The sequence below is a fragment of the Oryctolagus cuniculus genome, chromosome 14 (genome assembly GCF_051225735.1).
Source record: "Oryctolagus cuniculus isolate XC-2025 breed Fujian yellow rabbit chromosome 14, ASM5122573v1, whole genome shotgun sequence".
Taxonomy (NCBI): Eukaryota; Metazoa; Chordata; class Mammalia; order Lagomorpha; family Leporidae; genus Oryctolagus; species Oryctolagus cuniculus.
In genome coordinates, this window is record NC_142880.1 from 58895374 (window position 1) to 58913303 (window position 17930).

Sequence of the window (17930 nt, forward strand, 5' to 3'; positions counted from 1 at the left end):
CAGCCGCGTGGGGGTCAGGGAGCAGACCTGAGATGTAGAACAGGGGGACAGAGAACAGTGCCCCGGGTTCCAAAACAAGGGGCCAAGTCTCTACCAAGTAGCCAAATGATGCCAGAGAGAATTTCCTGCCATCCCTGGGAGGGAGCGTAAACATAAACCATACATTGATATACATTTTCTTTTTTTTTAAAGATTTATTTGTTTTACTTGAAAGTCAGAGTTACACACAGAGAGAAGGAGAGGCAGAGAGAGAGAGAGAGAGGTCTTCCATCCATTGGTTCACTCCGCAATTGGCCACAATGGCCGGAGCTGTGCTGATCTGAAGCCAGGAGCCAGGAGCTTCTTCTGGGTCTCCCATGTGGGTGCAGGGGTCCAAGGAGCTGGGTCATCTTATACTGCTTTCCCAGGCCATAACAGAGAGCTGGATCAGAAGTGGAGCAACCGGGTCTTGAACCGGCGCCCATATGGGATGCTGGCACTCAGGCAGTGGTTTTACCAGCTACACCACAGTGCCGGCTCCACGATATCTATTTTCAAAAGGTCAGCATTGACTACTTGTAGGAATGGGTTGCCAAGTCCCAGGTAGGGACATGCAGTGTCCTTGTGGTGTGAGCATCTTCAGTTCTGAGAACAGTCTTCCCCAGGCCTGTCTTTCCCTGTCTTTCATCAGACCAGCCGACTCCATCTCAGGGTCAGGTAGGAGCAGTATACCTTATGCTTTGTGAATACCCATAAGGGGAACCCCACCTTTATCCTTGTTAGCTTCTTGTGACTATTGTAGCAAATCCCCACCATCGTCATGGCTTAAAGCAATGCCAATTTATCATCTCCGAGTTCTGCAGGTCAGAAGTCAAAAATGACTCATTGGGTGCAATGGTTTGTGTGTCTCCCAAAAGTTCGTGTGGGAGCTTAGTTCTTCGGTGCAATGGTGTTGGGAGAGATGTTTGGGTCATGGGTTGGAGCTCTTGTAATAGAAAAGTGCCTTTTGTATGAGAATGGGCTGTGATGAAAGTGAGGTCAGCTTCCTTGGTTCCTCTCTTCTGTATGTGCCCTTCTGCTTTCTGCCATGAGTTCAAGCAGCACGAGGGGACTCTGCAACCTTGGACTTCCTAGCTTCTGGAACCATGAGCCAAAATAAGTCTGTATTCTTTATAGTTTGTTTCATCTCAGGAACAGCAATAGAAAGCAGACCAGGGCCCTGGTCTAATGTCAAGGTGTTGGGAAGACTGTCCCCTGGGATGCCCCTGCCTGTGTCTAGAGACTGCCTGCATCCCTGGGCTCCTGGCCCCTTCCACTGTCTTCTAAGGCAGCAGCATAGGATCTGCCTATCTCTCTCTGCCCCTCTCTTGCTAGGACTCTAGTGGTTATGTTGATAATCACCACATCTCAAAAGTCTTGATTATGCCAATGAGGTTCCTTTGCCACGTGAGGAAACAGTCACTGTTTTCAAGGACAAGGTTGCAGGGGTTGTTAATCCACCTGCCCCAGGGGTCAGGTTTCCCTTTAAACCTTCAAGCAGCCTTGGCTCTTTCACGTAGACAAGCATCATTTCCAACACGCTTCCCTTGCTCTGTTCCAGATTTTAGCAGCACCTGTGGAGGCCCATTAGCCGGCTGTGTGGAGGAGAGTGAGGCTAGAAGACACACGCTGCTCCCTGAGTGAGGTGGGCTTCCGTAGGAGTGGTTGCAAATGGCAGAGATCTGGTCACCAGAGATACCTCTCAAGTGCTTCTTTCTTCTTCAAGGAGGTAAGAGTTTCCCAGCGATTTCTGGTTGCTACCTACAGCCATATAAACCCGTTACTCTTTTTTCTCTATAATTTTCTTTGATTTTTTACATGTCACAGAGTTTTATATATATGTATTACATTTTAGGTTAACATGTAACTATCATATATCTATGGGGTACAGTGTGATATTTCAAGATATTTATACAGTGTGAACTGAAAAGGAACTCGCATTTCATTTCCTTAGCATTTCTTTGTTCAGAGCCTTTAAGCTTTTCTCTTCTAGTCTTCATACAATATACAATAAGCTATTGTGAACTACAGCTACTCCACTGTGCTGTGGAACAAGCAAACTGTAGGGAAAAGCATGTGAGATTGAGGGGGCCTTGCTGCAAAAACTCACCCCTGTGCCCCTGGAAGCATGCCCGAGGTGTTTTTTTTTTTTTTTTTTTTGACAGGCAGAGTGGACAGTGAAAGAGAGAGACCGAGAGAAAGGTCTTCCTTTTCCATTGGTTCACCCCCCAATGGCCGCTGCGGCCAGCGCACCACGTTGATCGGAAACCAGGAGCCAGATGCTTCTCCTGGTCTCCCATGTGGGTGCAGGGCCCAAGGACTTGGGCCATCCTCCACTGCCTTCCCAGGCCACAGCAGAGAGCTGGACTGCAAGAGGAGCAACAGGGACAGAATCCAGTGCCCCAACCGGGACTAGAACCTGGGGTGCCGGTGCCACAGGTGGAGGATTAGCCAAGTGAGCCGCAGCGCTGGCCCCCGAGGGTTCTTATCACTGTCCTGCTGTCATGGTGAAAGCCTGCCACCAGCTAAAGCCCCACCCCCTTCGGTGGTAGGATGGACAAGTACATTATTAATATACCCCACAGTCATCCCATGAATGAATTAGAAGTTTATATATAGAGATATGGAAAATATATATTGTTTTGACCGACAAAGTGGATAGTGAGAGAGAGAGACAGAGAGAAAGGTCTTCCTTTTGCTGTTGGTTCACCCTCCAATGGCCACCACGGCTGGCACTCTGCGGCCGGTGCACTGCGCTGATCCGAAGGCAGGAGCCAGGTGCTTCTCCTGGTCTCCCATGGGGTGCAGGGCCCAAGCACTTGGGCCATCCTCCACTGCCTTCCCGGGCCACAGCAGAGAGCTGGCCTGGAAGAGGGGCAACCAGGAAAGAATCCGGAGCCCCGACCGAGACTAGAACCCGGTGTGCCGGCGCCGCTAGGTGGAGGATTAGCCTATTGAGCTGCGGCACCGGCCTTGATATAGAAAATATTAAAAATATACTATTAGGTGGAAAACCCCAAGTTAGAAGATTGTGGGTATGTTCAAGAGAAGGGAACGCACACAGTGCAGCAGGGAAGGAAGATACTGAGTTCTGCTGGACAGGAGGGAGGCTTAAGATAGGAGGAGAAGCAAATACAGGAGAGCAGCCTCAATGGTACATTTTACCTCTCTCGCAAAAGCACTGGAGTGAGTGGAGTAAAACTGAACTACTCAGGGCTGGCATTGTGGTGCAGCCGGTAAAGTTACCACCTGCGATGCCGCATCACAGATGGATGCCCCTTGTGGGGCTGCCCTTCCACAGGGACACCTCCCTTGCTGCCTCCCCAGTGGAGACACCCTCGTTCTCAAGCTAGGGCTGTGTGCACCCGTGCGGCTGCACCCAGGGTCGAATGCTCTGTTCCCCTCGTGAGCTCTGATGCGCTGCTCTGGGCCGTCTTTTTCCTTGTTCTACCCATCTAGTAGCTTCAGGACTGAATGGCTGTGTTGGGTGGGAAGTTAGAAATTAGCTATGTGTGTGAAAGAGGCCTAAGGAAAACAAAGCACCCGCAGAAAGGAGTGTAGCAGCCTTGGAAGCATGCCTTGGAAGTAGCCCCGTATTTTATATCACAAAGTCCTGCCCATACCCCAATAATGTCATAGGTAGTTCCAGCCTTCCCTTCAAGAAAAGCACTCCCAGGGCACTCCTCTTTGCCCTGTGCTGATGAAACTAGGTGATGAAACCTTAGGAGGAATTTCACACTTCACACCCAGAAGCAGGTGGGAGGCAGGAGAAACTGTGCGGAGAAGTGGACTCCATCCCCTGGTAAACTCCAGTCTGAGTGCTAACTGAGCCCTCAGGTCTCTGCTGAGCCGCCCACCTGGCCTGTCAGGTGTACTCTCGTCATTACACTTGGCTACCTTGCTTACTGCAGTCTGTGCGCTGGGCACTTTCCCTCTGATCCATCTGGAGAGGGGCCCGTTGCTTCGGACGGATACATTCCCTCGCGAAAGCTTGCTGCCTTGCTCACCACTGCTCTCTGTCTCACAGCTCAAGTTCTTTTCTTTTTTAAGATTTATTTATTTATTTATTTGAAAGGCGGAGTTACAGAGAGGCAGAGAAAGAGAGAGAGAGAGAGAGAAAGAGAGAGAGAGAGAGAGAGAGAATCTTCCATCCGAAGGCCCAATGGCTGGTATTGTGCTCATCTGAAGCCAGGAGCCAGGAACTTCTGGGTCTTCCATGCAGGTGCAGGGCCCAAACACTTGGGCCATCTTCTGCTGCTTTCCCAGGCCATAACAGAGAGCTAGATCAGAAGTGGAGCAGCCGGAACTTGAACTGGTGCCCATATGGGATGCCAGCATTGCAGGCAGTGGCTTTACCCGCTATGCCACAGTGCTGGGACCCATATGTACTTTTTAATAATAAAACCCCATTCCCCACTACATGAATTTGGGGCCCTTTTTAAAAATGGCATTGATGTGAAGGCGGGCTGCATTGTTGGGCTGCCCGGGTGCCTCTGTGTCAGCTCAGTCCTGGCTGTCAGACCCTCTTATGGATGTCCTGGTTCCTTCCTGCTGTACAATCCCCGGGGACAATCCCAAGGAAGGAGGCTTTTTCCCAGCCTCCTCTGTCTTCCTGGGCATCTCTGCAGAAAGGCCGGGTGATTTACCTTCCTTTGCTATTTTCAGCCCTCGCACGTCCACCCCTGTCCTTCCTTTCCTATACATACGTCTCTCTGGAGTGACTCGGGTTTACCAACGTAAGAATCCTCAGGCCTGACAAAGAGGTGGATGGCAGTGAAGATTCGCTGCTAGAATTTGCTCGTTGGGAACCTGTGACTGAGTTTCCATACATGTGTATTCCTGAGTCTGGAGATTTTAAAGAAAAAAAAAAGATTTATTTATTTATTTATTTATTTATGTGAAAGGCAGAGTTATAGAGAGAAGGGAGGAGGGAGGGAGGGGGAGAGAGAGAGAAAGAGAGAGGGAGAGAGAGAGATCCACTCCTCAAAAGGCCACAGAGGCCAGGACTGGGCCAGGCCAAAGTCAGGAGCCAGGACCTCCATCTGGGTCTCCCATGTGGACGGCAGGGATCTAAGTACTTGAGCCATCTTCCACTGCTTTCCCAGGCCCATTAGCAGGGAGCTGAATAGGAATCCGAGTAGTTGGACTTGAATCAGTGTTTGTATGAGATTTGGGAGTCACAGGCAGTGGCTTAACCCTCTGCACCATGATGCCAGTCCCTGGAGATATTTTTAAATCTTTTTTTCTTAAGACGTAGCATTGTACCCGGCATGGAATAGGCACTGAAAAAATGTTTGCTGACTTTTAATAGCTGATTTTTCTGAATTATAAACATGTATATGGGGCCGGCGCTGTGGCACAGTGGGTTAATGCCCTGGCCTGAAGTGCTAGCATCCCATATGGGTGCCGGTTCTAGTCCTGGCTGCTCCTCTCCCAATCCAGCTCTCTGCTATGGCCTGGGAGGGCAGTGGAAGATGGCCCAAGTCCTTGGGCCCCTGCACCCATGTGGGAGACCAGGAAGAAGCTCCTGGCTCCTGGCTTCGGATTGGCCCATCTCTGGGAGTTGCGGCCATTTGGATAAAAGATGTTTCTCTGTTTCTTTGTCTGTAACACTACCTCTCAAATAAGTAAATAAAATCTTAAAAAAAAACCCTGCAGTTTTATTTATTTTAAAAAAAATTTTAATTAGTTTTTAACGGATTTAATATGGTTTGTAGATACAATTCTAAGAACATAATGATATTTCCTCCCTCCCTCCCACTCTTCTTTCTTCTCCCTTTCTATCTTTTTTTGTTTTTTTTTTGAGATAACTTATCTTAAATTTACATTACAGTAAAAAGGCTTAATACTTCACCAAATAAGATGCTTGTGAAGTAAAAACCAAAAAGACCCTAGTTCTGTGGGAATGTAGAGAATAGCTATTAACAATAATTGAATGGAAAAATGACCATTTCACTTATATACGGTAAATTTTAAAAAAATCACAGATGATTCAAACTATAGTAGTATAACATTCTTACCATTGGTTTGACAAAGGTATAAAACAAAGTATCACACAATTATATCTGCAGCAATACTGATACCCACAGGCATTTCTTTCTTTTTTATTTTAATTTTGGGTCACACATATAAGGGTGAACACCCAGTATTTGTCTTTCCTAGCAGGTGATCTTGATCATATTCCTCGACATTTGAATACTTGGTGAACTCAAACTGGAGACAGCACTGTTTCAGGCTTCTGATTTTCATTTTATTATTTTAAAGTTTATTTATTTATTTGAGAAGGAGAGAGAGAGAGAGAGAGAGAGAGAGAGAGAGAAAGAGAGGGTTTGTATCTGCTGGCTCACTCCCTAAATGTGCACAGTAGGCAGGACTGGGCTGAGCTGAAGCCAGGAGCAGGCAACCCAATCCAGGTCTCCCCCAAGTGCAGCAGGTACCCACAGCTTGAGTCATCACTGTGGCCTCCAGGCTTCATCAGCAGGAAGCTGTGCTCAGGAGCTGGAGCCAGGAGAGCCATCCAGGTCTTCCCCAGGCCCCTGACTCCAGCTTCCTGAGCAGGCTCCGCCTTTGTGCCGGGGAGCTAGTCCTTAAGTAATCAAGTGTGGAGCAGAGACTCTCTCCTAGAACAGAGTTGGGAGCTGAAGGGGTTGTCTGTGTACATGGAGGTCGTCACCGGAGACAGAGTACTTGTGCCTGTAATCTCTCCCAAGCAGGCTTTCCTAGTCCACTTGCAGGCCACGTCATTCTGTGTGTCAGCATCAGGACACTGGTGGTGCAGGTTTCCTTGGTCCTGCGTCGGGAATGGAGACCCCGAGAGTCTGCAAATGCTCCCAGCCCCCATCTTTTCTTTCTGTTATAGGAGAGAGACTGAGTCAAGGAACTTTGTTTGGAGTCAAGGGGCCTGGCGGGGTTAGGGCTGACCACACATGGTGTCCCCAAAGACGGAACAGCCCATTTGGCAAATACACCGATAGAGAAATGTGTTCTGACATTCTTGGGGGCTAAGAGCATTACTATGGGGCTGTGGGTGGAGAGTGGGATTTACCCCAAAAGGGGTGGTCAGTCCAGCCACCTGCCCTCGTGTGGTTGGGCAGGTGAGTGGGCCATCCGGAGCTAAAGGAAGGGCTTGATCAGTGTTCTGAGGCCTCAGGCCCCTGAAGCCTGGATGCTGCTGACCAGAGGAAGAGTTCAGAGCCTCCTGTGATGGTGGTGGTGGTGGGCACTGGGCCATGTGACCCGAAGGTCAATGGGAAGGGGCTACATATACACAGATATAAAAGCACCATGGCTAGGTAAGTGGCCTTCAGGGGGTGTACTCACAGAGATTCCATCTGGAGGCAAACACATGTGAAATTGGGGCATTTCCACAACACCCCAATTTTTTTCATTTTTTAAAAGATTTATTTATTTACTTGGAAGGCAGAATTACAAGGAGGCAGAGGCAGAGAGAGACAGAGAGAGCGAGACAGAGGTCTTTCTTCCACTGGTTCACTCCCCAGATGGCTGCAACAGCCGGAGCTCAGCTGATCCAAAGCAAGGAGCCAGGAGTTTCTTCCGGGTCTCTCACATGGAGCACCCCAAATTTTCTTGGGAACTGTTACCATCACTGCTAGAGATTGGATTTCAGGGCTCATCACCTCATGCCAGGAGGCTAAATTCCTGGGTGACAAAAATCTCAGTGTATGGTTGAAAACAGCTGACACGATTCTGCGTGGGTCCTGGGGCTTTTGCACCTTGAAAATTTTGGGGGGCTTGCACTGCCATGCAAGGAGTATGAGGAGTGCAGTGGGCCCCATGAGGAAGTGGGGTGTGGGAGGAGAGGTAGGGAGAGGGCGCCTTCAGCACCTCCTCTTGTCCTGTCTCCAATGAAAGAAGAAGGCGCAGTATTTTCAATGTTGTATTTCTTTCCCATTTTGGACACACACACACACACACACACACACATTTACGTATTGTTTCCATCTAGTTTGGAGAAAAACAATCCTTGGAGCTGTGGGTAGGTTTCATTGTCTATGAAAGGGGGAGGTAGGTCATGTTCCATAGGTTGCTGTGTGAACTGGAGGGAATAGCCCAGTTCATAGCACCCAGAACTGGGCTCATTAAAGGTTTCCTTTGCTTTCTCTGGGGAGCTCCTTTAGGAACTGTTTCAGGCGTGCCTCTGTCTCACACACTCTTGGACTTGCCTCGAGCACTGTATTTCACCAGGCGGAGCCATGTTTTTACTCCATGATTCTTTCATGTTGACAGATATCCTGAGAATCTTCGCAGCACTGAGTTACCTGGCTTATCAAAAGATAATTAATTGTAGGGGCCGGCACTGTGGCTAGTGGATAAAGCCGCCACCTGCAGTGCTGGCATCCCATATGAACGCCAGTTCAAGTCCCGGCTGCTCTACTTTCAATCCAGCTCTCTGCTATGGCCTGGGAAAGCCAGGAAGATGGCCCAAGTGCTTGGACCCCTGCAACCACATGGGAGACCTGGAGGAAGCTCCTGGCTCCTGGGTTCAGATTGGTGCAGCTCTGGCCATTTCGGCCAACTGGGGAGTGAACCATCAGATGGAAGACCTCTCTCTCTCTGCCTCTGCCTCTCTGTAACTCTGCCTTTCAAATAAATAAATAAATCAATCATTTTTTAAAGATAATTGTAAGGTTGGTACTATAGCATAGTAGGCTAAGCCTCTGCCTGTGGCACTAGCATTCCATGTGGGCTCTGGTTCGAGTCCCTGGCTGCTCTTCTGATCCAGCTCTCTGCTATGGCCTGGGAAAGCCATGAAGATGGCCCAAGTGCTTGGGCTCCTGCACCCACTTGGGAGACTTGGAAGAAGCTCTTAGCTCCTGGCTTCAGATCAGCCCAGCTCCGGTCATTGCAGCCATTTGGAGAGTGAACCAGCAGATGGAAGGCCTTTATGTCTCTCCCCATCTCTGGCTGTAATGCTGTGTCTCAAATAATTAAATACAATATTAAAAATGAAGATAATTGCGGGGCTGGCGCTGTGGCGCAGTAGGTTAATCCTCCGCCTGAGGCGCTGGCATCCCACATGGGCGCCGGTTCTAGTCCCGGCTGCTCCTCTTCCCATCCAGCTCTCTGCTCTGGCCTGGGAAAGCAGTAGAAGATGGCCCAGGTCCTTGGGCCCCTGCACCTACATAGGAGACCAGAAAGAAGCTCCTGGCTCTTGGCTTCGGGTCGGCGCAGCTCCAGCCGTTGCGGCCATTTGAGGAGTGAACCAATGGAAGACCTTTCTCTCTGTCTCTCCCTCTCATTCTCTGTAACTCTACCTCTCAAATAAACAAAATCTTAAAAAACAGATAATTGTAAAGAAACAATGACATAAGCAAAATGATGAAACATCAAGGTGGAAACTGATCTAGTTGGGTTTCACATCAGGGCTGTGTTGGGTTTCTGGATGCGACAGTTCTTTGTGAATGGCACGTCTACCCTATTGTGGGGCATTTAGCATCCCAGATTCCCTTAGCTTTTGTGACCCTCACAAAACACCCCACACACTTCCAAATGGCCTGGAAGAGGAGGAAGCACTGTTCCTGTCAGGAACCACTGAGCCCTTTGAGCCCTTTATTTTCATGAGAGGATGGGCAGGCCCAGGAGGTCCTGTGAATTGCCGAAGTCAGAGTAGGTTAGGGAAGCCAAGGCCTCTGACTCCTACAGGTGTGCCTTCTGAGCCTCTTCACCTGGGTTGCCAGGCCGAGGCTCAGCATGGTTAAGGACGGTGTGCCTCCGATCACATAGCAAGCAGCAAAGCCTGTGTTCGGCCCTAGGCCTGATTTGCTTCAAGGTTCACCCACTTTACTCCATGTTGTAGTACTCACAGTAAGCCAACTTCCAGTCACTTAGGAAATGAAGACCCTGGGGCTGGTGTCGTGGTGCAGTGGGTTAAGCTGCTGCTGTGACACAGGTATCCTGCAGGAGTGCTGGTTTGAGTACATGAGTGCTGGTTTGAGTACATGAGTGCTGGTTTGTGTATAGGCTGCTCCACTTCCAGTCCAACTCTCTGCTCATGTGCCTGGGGAAGCAGAAGATGGCCCAAGAACTTGGGGCCCTGCACCCGCACGGGAGCCCCAGATGGAGTTCCTGGTTCCTGGCTTCAGCTGGCCTAGCCCTGTCTGTTGTGGCCATTTTGGGAGTGAACCGGTGGGTAATTCTCTCTGTGTCTCTGTAACTCTGACTTCCAAACAAATAAAAAATAAATCTTTTTTTTTAAATGATGATGACATGCGTGAAACTTGTAGGATATTCCTTCCAGCCCCAGCTTAACCTTAACAGAGGATTAATTCACAGACTTTTCCGTAGTTCTAAAGCTTTCTGATTTTTCTCATATAAAGTGCTATAAGAGGAAACATTTTCAAGTGTGAGATAATGCAGAAGTCTTTAAAAATTTTTATCACCCAACTGTTAACTCATTTTGAATTGTGCAAACGATTATGCTTGGCCAACCCTACATTCTTTCAGTGTGACCAAGTTCACCCTGGGAGTTTTTATAGAGAGATATACAATGTTGACAGAACATTTTACCCTTGATGTCTGCCTGCAAAAGGCAAATTCTTTACATTTTTTCCTATGGAAGTTGAGGGTAGTTACATTTTGCATAAAATGAAACTGAACATTAGAAGGAGGTTTCTGTATATAAACCAAGTACATTAACTAGTTCTGTTAATCTACAGAAACAACATCATTTTGGCATTTGGAACTAATATAGATATATAAAACATAGTTTTTTTCTTATATGGGAGATATGAGAGCTCTTCTCCAATGAAATACTATTGGTGCTACTTGTGTTTCCTACATACTTGTGAAAAGAAGACAAAATTACAAATTAAACAGACTGCTTCCACCAGCAACTATAAAAATCTTTCTTATAATAATACAGATGGGACCTGGATAATCCATGACATGCTGATGTGAAACTCTTGGAGATTACTTTAGAACTGTAAGTGCAAAGTTCAAACATTCTTGCAGCATTCTTATCTCACATATGAAAGCATTTCCTTTTGATGATGCCATAATTCTTCATTTAACTCAGCATATTTCTGAAATTTAGTGTAAAATTTGGTTTTGTTGAGGTCACTTTTTAAAGAAAGGAATGTCACTTGGATTTATTGGATCAGAAATATTTCGAAGTCAGGAAATCCTTATGTGCATTTATTCAGAGAAAAAGCTAAACAATTAGTAGTAATTACTTTTATTAACTTGCTTGTATTTATATAAAGCATATTCCCCCCATTTCTTCCCCAAAGAAACCTTTTATTTAAGGAATACAAACTTCATGCATTTCGTAAGTACAACTTCAGAAATATACTGATTAAAGCATATTTTGTAACTGGAAGTGTGGTCTGAATATCAGCATCTATCTATACACTCAATTTACATGGTTTTTTATGCCACTTGACAATGAAGATAAATATTTACATGCCATATATTAGTGGAAAAATATATTATTATAACCATGAAATCGAAGCTTTTCAACTGTTTAACAGAGATTACCAACAGTCTGCAAGGTATTTTTCTTTTTTGGATGACAGAATGCAGAATGTCAAGGGCATATGCACTCTCAAGCACATATGGAAATTTTACACCAAATCCAGGTCTAGGAATTTATGGCCACAAATGATTGTAATGCCGTCTAAAGGAGTCCTCTCAGGAGGCTTCAATTTATTCCAGGGCTGATCCCATGGCACAAAACCAGTTTCTTAAACTGGGGCTTGTGATCCCTGGGGCTCCAAGGATATATTTTCAGACAACTTTGAGTTCTTCAGAATGGTTAAAATTTGCATTTCTATTCCTAAAGTGATCTCAAAAATGTTAATATCAGCATGTTATGGTTTATCTGGGTGGCCGTTTCATAACCGAGTCCTGCCAATAACTTTTATGCTCCTGTTTGCTCCTGTGTTTCCAGTTCAGCATCTGATAACTCAACTCTGGTTATCACGGGCTAATAAGGAGAGGGCAGATGTGTCTTTACAGCAACTGAAGGCTAAGTAAGGGCCTGGCCTGCTGTCTCAAGGCTCCCAGTGGATGGAAGGGATAAAGTGGTGGGAAAATTGAGTCATCACAACACATGCAATAGCACAGCAATGCTGAACTCCAAAATACTTGCAACGTAGCAGTTGTACTTATTCACACGGGGAGCAGCAGATCAGGTTCAGAAAAATATCATCTGTCAAGTCAAGCTTATGTTAAGTACTTTGAATTTTATTGATTTTGTCATTTTGTTTGTATTGCATCTTAAAGTTTATTTTGGTTTTATAATTTTCTAAGGGATATAAATCCAATAATTTTTAGCCCTGGATCTATGTTTATATACATCTTAGTCATGCTGCAGTGAAAAATAATTTAAGGCAACACTAAATGGTTTGTGACAGTTTTCCTTTAGAAAAATTTTTTTTAACTTTTTTTCTTTTAAGATTTATTTAGAGAGGCAGAGTTACAAAGAGAGGGAAAGACAGAGAGAGAGGTTTTCCATCCACTGGTTCACTCCCCAAATGGCTGCAATGGCTGGAGCTGCACTGATCTGAAGCCAGGAGCCAGGAGCTCTTCCGGGTCTTCCATGTGGGTGTGGGGCCCAATGACTTGGGCCATCTTCTGCTGCTTTCTGAGGCCATAGTGGAGAGCTGGATTGGAAGTGGAGCGGCTAGGACTCGAACCGGGACTCAAATCCTTACGGGATGCTGGCACTGCAGGCGGCAGTGCTACCCACTATGCCACAGTGGTGGCCCCCTTCTTCTACGCTTTAGTTAAAAACAGTCCTTTTGAGAAACAATGCTGAAAACACTTTGGACTTTTTTCTTTAGAAATTGCCTTCTTTGAGTATTGCAGCAGTGGAAGTCTTGCTCCCCAGCTGGTGGACATGTTAAATCCACTTCAGTAGACGTCTTATATTTGCCTTCCTGGTGCCCAGGAAGCCTTCTTTTGGTTACTGCTCCTCTGTTTTCTGTTCTGGAATGCAGTCTTGGTAGAACTGTGAGTTGCAGTGTGCTCCGGCCAAGGGCTGCCCAGGGGACCCACCTGATGTCAATCAGACTCTCTCTGGAATTCGAGGCTTGAAGCAGTGACCCAAGAACTGAAAATAGTTAAAGCTGATTCATTCCAACAGTGGAGGCCCGAGGAGTCTGTCCATTAGTTCTTGCTACTGCATTCTCTGGTTTCGCTTGGATTTTGCCCTTGTCAAGACTTGCTGATCGTTTGTTGCTTTAGTTCTGCGGGCCATCTTTTGCCTGTTAACAACACTTCTTCCCCCACCTTATTTCTGATTAATTTAGCTAGAGTTGGTTGCTGTTATCTGTCACCATTGATGGAATCATAAAGTGAGACATCTAGTGAGAAAGGCTTGGTGACAATGCTGGGGTATTTTGTTTGGGGGTCAATAAAATAATGTGGAAATAAAGTCATGAGAATTATGACATAATATTGGGGATAATAAGAGTACATATCATATAGTATTGTGAAGTTTAAATGAGATTTAATTCATGCTAAAATTGCATTGTCTTTTTTTTTTATAAAGATTTATTTATTTGAAAGGCAGTATTACAGAATGGCAGAGGCAGAGAGAGAGAGAGAGAGAGAGGTGTCTTTTATCCACTGGTTTACTCCCCAAGTGGCTGCAATGGCCAGAGAAGGGCTGATCCAAAGCCAGGAGCCAGGAGCTTCTTCCGGGTCTCCAACATGGGTGCAGGGGCCCAAGGACTTGGGCCATCTTCTACTGTCTTCCCAGGCCATAGCAGAGAGCTGCATCTGAAGTGGAGCAGCCAGGACTCGAACTGGTGCCCATATAGGATGCAGGAACTGCAGGTGGCAGCTTTACCCACTACATCAGAGCGCCGGCCCTGGGCATTGCCTTTTAATTCCATTTCTACAAACTTTTTGAAGCCCTCGCATAAGACACATAGAAAATGTTCAAAGCTATAAAATATCCTTGTTACTATGATTTTGGTTTATGTGACAGTCATTGAGCTCCATGCTAAGGATGCAGCAGCCATAGGAGAAAGGAAACTTAGTTCACCCTCATTGTTGTTGGAAAAACACTGGATTTGTGTGGAAGAAGCACACCAATATTCTGCTTTAGGTGGAAAGCAAGATCTCCAAGGAAGAGCTTAATTAATAGTTGAGTTGGGGTGGGAAGAGAAGAGAAATTCCTGCTGGCAAAGTAGGGGCAAAAAGAGCCTTTGGAAGACAAGGGATGACAGGTGGGAGACTTTGGAGTGAAAAGGTGTAATACGATCTTTTTCATTGACTCCACATCATCTTATCAATGGCTAGCAAAAAAGTCACAAAATGTTATTGAAACGGCATTTTAAAAAAAATTAAACCAATTAAACACGGAGTTCTGTGTCCTGGATGCCACTGGGCCGGACCTGCAGCCTCTGTGTAACAGAGGGAGCAGGTGTCACCTGTGTTCCATTGTGGTCTTCTGCATGGGGCTGTTGAATGGAGCGACAGCACTCAGTTCCAGGTTATGCTGGTTCACTTGGAGCAGGACGCTGGGACCGGGCTGTGCATCCATTCAAGCAGCACAGCGATGGCTTCTCTGAGGGGGTGGCACAGAATGGGATGTGGGTAATCCATGGCATGTGGTGCCACCATGGTTACTCAGATCACCCCTGGGAGGTATGAAGATATGAAGTGCAGGTGGCAAGCAAGGCACGGGGAGATCAAGTGGCTGTGGACTTAGTTGCTATAGTGATAGTAGTGTTTGTGAAGATTGTGTTTATAAGGACTGGCTTCTTCTCATGACACAAATGCTACAAGAGAAATGAAAAGGTATGGATGCTGGATTAGGAATACACACGGAGAACCAGAGGCCTCTGTGACGGCTTCGGAAGAATCCTGCATCTTCTGTCATTGTGGGGTTGGTACCACTTGGGATCATGGTGCTGATCAAATGTTTAAAATTATTAGGTGCCTGATCCGAGGCTGAGGGCTCTGTGGGTTGGTGGGGGACATTTGGGCAGATGTGGACAAGGCTGAGAGCTTGGGAGCTGTGGATTTCCCCTATTCCCTTGCCAGCAGCGGAGCAAGACCTCTGCCAGAATCCTCCAAAATGAGACTACCCGGCATTTGCCTCCCACACAAATGGTACCACTCATTTTCCCCACCTATAATAAGAGTTAAAACCCAACAGACCTCCGATGGACAGGCACAAAGACTGGTCTGGGAAGAGAGTTTATACTTAGATTTGTAGGTAGTCACTTATGGGAGTGAGCAGTCAGGGGAGCGTATGTGAGAGTGGGTTGTACAGGTGTTAGACCAAAAAGGACATTTAAGGCTCTTCTGGTCTGAAGGTATTAACATAGAAGTTGAATTAATAGGGTGCTAAATTGGGTAATCAGAATCTGGACTAAGCTGTGGCTTGACAGATTGTTTGCAAGGTGTCTGGAATTTATACCACACCCCATAGGCTTGGCTCTAGGGCTAAGTCAGTTTTCTCACTATCATTATTTATTTTGGAAGAATACTGGTCAAAATGTTTTGATATCCCATAGTTGATGAAAGTATGCTAATAGGACTTGATGTTCAGCAAGTAGCAAATTTCTTTTTTAAAAAATTATTATTATTATATTTTAGTAGCAAACTTCTTTGGTGCCTTAGCAAGACACATATGTGCCACAGAAAGGAAAAGAAACCCTGAGTTTAGGGCTTTTGACATTTTAGTGAGTTGGGTAAAAATCTGGGTATTTAGGGATATTTCTTCTGAAGAGAGACACCTTGCTGTCCCACATCTTCCTCACCATTGAGAGAAGCAAAGCTTAGGAAGTCTCTTCGGGTTTTGCAGGCCTGGACAGGCTGCTGTCATTCACTTCCTGGGAAAGCCCTAGGGCGCAGGTTCTGAACGGGACCTGAGACAGGAAATGGTTCTGCAGCAAGGCCAGCTGTGATCTTAGGGGCCCTGGACCTGGCAGCACCAACAGTGGACAGAAATATCTCTGGGAGAAGAAACCTCAGTATAATGAAAGCAAATAATACTTTAAAATCATTTTTATAAAATAATATGTGCTTACTGTAAAAACCTTAAGAATACAACTAAAGAGGGTAAGTGTTTGGCAGAACGGCTAAGATGCCGCCTGGGATGCTCACATTTCATAATTGGATGCCTGGGTTCGAGTCCTGGCTCTACCCTGATTCCAGCTTCCTGCTAATGTGCACTCTGGGAGGGAGCAGTGAGAGCTCAAGTAGTTGGGTCCCTGTCATCCTTGTAAGAGACTCAGATTAAGTTCCAGGTCTCTGGTTTTGGCTTGGCCCAGCCGGGGCTGTTGCTGGCATTTGGGGAGTGAACTAGTGGAGGAGAGATCTCTATCTCTCTCTCTCTACTTTTCTGTTTCTCTGTCTTTCAAATAAAAAAAGAATAAAAATTAAAAAATACAAATAGGGGCTAGCATTGTGGCACAGTGGGTGAAGCCTCCACCTGTGACATCAGCATCCGATGTGGGCACTGGTGTGTGGCCCAGCTGCTCCAGTTCTGACCCAGCTCCCTGCTAGTAGCCTGGGAAAAGCAGTGGAAGATGGCCCAAGTGCTTGAGCCCCTGCCACCCACGTAGTAGACCTGGAGGAAGCTGCTGGCTCCTGGTTTCGGCCTTTCCTGGTCCTTGCTGTTGCTGTTATCTGGGGAGTGAACCATCTGCTGCAGTGCTGAAGCCAGGTGCCAGGAACTCCAACTGGGTCTCCCACGTGGGTAGCAGGGGCCCAAGCATTTGGGCCATCTTCTACTGCCTCCCCAGGCACATTTGCAGGAAGCTGCATTGAAATAGGAGCAGCAGGAACTATAACTGGTGCTCCTACATGGGATGCCAGTGCTGCAAGTGGTGGCTTACTCCAGTGTGTTACAACATAGGGCCTCCCCACCTCACTTTTTAAATGCAAGTAATTACTTTTGTTTTTCTTCCAAAAAGTGGATTGCATTGTCAAAAGTCAAATCACAACATATTTGGTTGAAAAATTTTATTTGGTTCTTATTTTTGATTATAGAATTGGGCAGAACCTGCCGGCGCTGTGGCTCAATAGGCTAATCCTCAGCCTGCGGCGCCGGCACACCGGGTTCTAGTCCCGGTCGGGGCGCCGGATTCTGCCCTGGTTACCCCTCTTCCAGTCTAGCTCTCTGCTGTGGCCAGGGAGTGCAGTGGAGGATGGCCCAAGTGCTTGGGCCCTGCACCCACATGGGAGACCAGGAGAAGCACCTGGCTCCTGGCTTCTGATCAGCGTGGTGCGCTGGCCACAGTGCCCACTGGGGTGTGAACCAACGGCAAAGGAAGACCTTTCTCTCTGTCTCTCTCTCACTCTCCACTCTGCCTGTCAAAAAAAAAAAAAAAAAAAAAAAAGAATTGAATAGAATCTGTTCCACAAAGGAGAATGAGTGTTCCCATGAGCCGAGCAGAGGGAGCTGGTTTTATGGTAGAAAAGAGCTGAGGAAAGCAGAAGCAGAGAACACCCAGTGGGCTGGCCCAGTTACTTCCAAGTTACTTTTTGTATAAAGGTTAAAGCAGAGGGTACTTTCTTATTTTTTTTTAAAGACTTATTTGTTTATTTGAAAGGCACAGTTACAGAGTGGCAGAGGTGTGTGTGAGCACACACACACACACACACAGAGGGAGAGAGAAAGAGAGGTCTTCCATCTACTGGTTCACTCCCTAAATGACCACAATGGCTGGACCTGGGCTGATCTGAAGTCGGGAGCCAGGAGCTTCTTCCAGGTCTCCCATGTGGGTGTAGGGGCCCAAGGACTTGGGCCTTCTTCTACTGCTTTCCCAGGCCAGAGCAGAGAGCGGGATCAGAAGTGGAGCAGCTGGGACTCGAACCGGTGCCCCTGTGGGATACCAGTACTGTTAGGCAGTGGCCTTACCTGCTATGCCACAGCGCCTCCCCCCACTTTCTTTTTTACTAAAACTGGTCTGTTTGGGGATTTGGTTATT

The 17930-nt window shown here is 46.8% G+C and overlaps 1 long non-coding RNA gene across 1 annotated transcript in view; it reads left to right on the forward strand.

Moving 5' to 3' along the window:
- Positions 1-1526: 1526 nt before the first annotated feature.
- Positions 1527-17930, forward strand: part of LOC138845176 (uncharacterized) — a 31233-nt gene continuing 14829 nt past the window's right edge. The window contains exon 1 of the long non-coding RNA XR_016220121.1: positions 1527-1747. This is a non-coding gene — a long non-coding RNA (uncharacterized LOC138845176). The remainder of the gene's footprint in view (positions 1748-17930) is intronic.